Genomic DNA, 3,251 nt, shown 5'->3' on the forward strand with positions numbered 1-3,251 from the left:
ACCTCTCTGGGGAGTGAGGGTGAGGAATGAGCGTTTCAGACGGGGTAGGGTGAAAAAAAAAAGATTAATTCGCAGTATCTGGGAAATACAGACGAAAGAGGACTATGCTTGGGTTTACCTGTAAAGGGGTGAATGAATGAATAATAATAACAATAATAACAATAATAACAATAATAACAATAGCAATTGTAATAATGATAATAATGATAATAATGATAATAATGATAGTAATGATAATGATGATAATAATAATAATAATAATAATAATAATAATAATAATAATAATAATAATAATAATAGTTTCAATTCTCCCAGCGGCAAATATCAAACAATATCATATCAAACAATAAGACAAGAAATCGAACGAGATCGAACGAGATACATATACTCTTAAAAAGCTGTCAATCTAATAATTATATGTGCGTGTGCACGGCACGCTTATGCACAGTCTACACGAACAGAAGGCCCAGCCACTCTCGCCGGATAGATTCACACACATAGCACGAGCTCAGTCTGACGAAGGTGATTATGGAGTTCCCAGATTGCTCCACCCTACTTCTCATTCTGTACGCGGCGTGGCACCGCTGCACAACCAGACTGTTCATCCCGTGCCCGGTGAAGGCCAGGGAGGAGCTAATCCATCTAGGAAGCCCCAGAAGCCTCTTGAGGATGTCATTATGACAAAACTTAAGACGGTTCATGGAGGCATCCCTATACTGCGAAAACAGCGGGTTGCAGTAGAGAGAGTAGCAGTGGCACCTGAATAACTCCAACTTCACCCATCTGCTGCAGAAGAATTTCCTCGGCAGTGTGTTGCCAATGACTGTGAGCTTGGTGGTCTGCTTCACCATCATCAGTCCTTTCCCTGTTGATGACATGCCCCATGTATGTTAATCTATTCACAAATGTAAGGGTACTCCCACTGAGCCACGCTGATGTGTGATAGTCCACCCTGGAGTGTGGCGGCGGCACTACCATGCACTCTGTCTTGTTGGTGTTGTAGACAATATCGTGCGTGACAGCATACGCCTGACTCACTCCAATAAAGTCCTGCAGAGCCTCCACTGTGGGTGCTCATGCCAACAGTACCATGTCATCAGCATAACTCCTCAGCGAGTTGATGCACTTATCATGTAAATGGCAACTTTTGCCTGTGTCACGCAGAGCGGCAGTGAGATCATCTGTGTAGACGTTGTACAGGTAGGGAGACAGGATATCTCCCTGGCGAATACCATTGGCTGTCTTAAATGCCTGCGAAGTGGAAGTCCCCCATTTTACAGCTAATTCCTGGGTAGAAACTTTGTAAAGCACGACAAATGAAAGTACATTTGAGGCCCTTTTTTATGTATAGTGAGATAAGTGTGAAGCACCGTCATTGAACGATTTGTTTAAAAATTTATTATGCGTTTTATAAATCGGAAATATCTAGACACAATATGACTTTTATATAAATGAATGACCCTCCGATAGTTTGCCAGAGAGGATTCTGATCTTGTAATATGGACGTCTATTTTGCGTCAAGTACACATCAAGTGTACACGTCAAGTGCACATTTGTGAAAGCATCAACGGCGGCCGCGATGTCATCCCGTATCACCCCCAGAATGCAAAAAATGTTTATAAGCCGTCCTACTGCGACAGAAAAATTCGATGTGTCCGACTTATCGTCAGTGTCGACTCATCGACAGTACCATCACCTCCAACAGCGCCACTACTACTCATCTCCCTCCTTCTATAATAATAACTCTTTCCATCCCTCTTACCCTCTTTCTCCCTGTGTATCTATCCCCATCTCCCTCCACATACTCACTCAGGGTTTAGCTGCAGCCGGCCTGAAGAGCCTTTGTCCCCCACGAGAGTGATGTGGAAGACGCCGATGTCACCTCCGTGTGCCCTGGCCTGCTCTGTGTAGGACATGGCTACAACAACGCGATGCTGAAAAGCTGAGAGAGAGAGAGAGAGAGAGAGAGAGAGAGAGAGAGAGAAGGGTAAAATAGGGTGTGATTTTATAATTATTATAGTTTACTGAATTATGTTTAACTGATTGTCTATTTGTATGCCTCTCTCTCTCTCTCTCTCTCTCTCTCTCTCTCTCTCTCTCTCTCTCTCTCTCTCTCTCTCTCTCTCTTCATCTGGAAACATGTGAACATGGACATGCAGGCAACAGAAAGCCTATTGGCTCATTACAAGGTTGCCCGCTTTGGTGATTTAATCTGCTCGACAGCCACTGGTGGCTTGGGGAGCAGATGAAAGTACCTCGATATTCAGTTTACTCCTGGCGCAACGAAATAACGGTCGATTCGATTTTTGAAGGAGTTGATGGTATTTGCATTTACTACTTCTGAGGGAAGATTGTTCCAGTGTCGGATGACTCGGTTCGAAAATAAACTACTTCCGATGTCTGTGTTGCATCGACTCGACTGAATGGGAATACGTTATTTCTAGTTCTTGAGTTGGTTGTAGTTCAAAGAATTTGGAGTAATCGACGTTATTGAACTGTTTCAGGTACTTGAAGACTTGAATCGTATCCCCTCGTAGGCGTTTTTTCCCCAATGTAAAGAGATTGAGTCGCTTGAGTCGTTCCTCGTACGGTTGGGTCCTTAAAGTTGGAATCATTTTCGTGGCGCGTCGTTGAATCTTTTCCAGTAAATCAATATCCTTTCTGTAATTAGCAGACCAGAACTGTACTGCATACTCGAGGTGCGGTCTTACCATGGAATTATACAAGGATATCATCACGTCTGGCGTTTTATACTCGAAGTTCCTCGCTATGAACCCGAGCAGTGTTGGCTTTGTTATATGCTTTATTTACAGTGATTCGCGTGTTTCAGGTCGCTGCTGATAATGACCCCAAGATCCTTTTCCTCCTTCATCTCCAGCAGAGATGATGTATGTGTGGTTGCTATTTCTGGACCCAATGAGAATGACTTTGCATTTGTCAACATTAAAATACATTTTCCATTTTTCCGACTATTCGATAATGTGATCGAGGTCTTTCTAGATGATTTCGCAGTCGGTTTTTGTGAGGGCCTTTCCACTCACCTTGGTGTAATTAGCAAATTTCGGTATTGTGGATTTCAGTCCTGTTTCTAGGTCGTTGATACGAGTATGTATGATGAAGAGAATGGGTCCCAGCACTGACCCTTGAGGCACTCCACTAGTGACCGGAAGCCAATCGGAAGGCTGTCCATTGAGTAGTACTCGTTGTTTTCTGCCGGTGAGCCAATCAGTCTCTTATCCACGCGATCAAAT

This window comes from Eriocheir sinensis, chromosome 55, assembly GCF_024679095.1.
Source record: "Eriocheir sinensis breed Jianghai 21 chromosome 55, ASM2467909v1, whole genome shotgun sequence".
Classification (NCBI taxonomy): Eukaryota; Metazoa; Arthropoda; class Malacostraca; order Decapoda; family Varunidae; genus Eriocheir; species Eriocheir sinensis.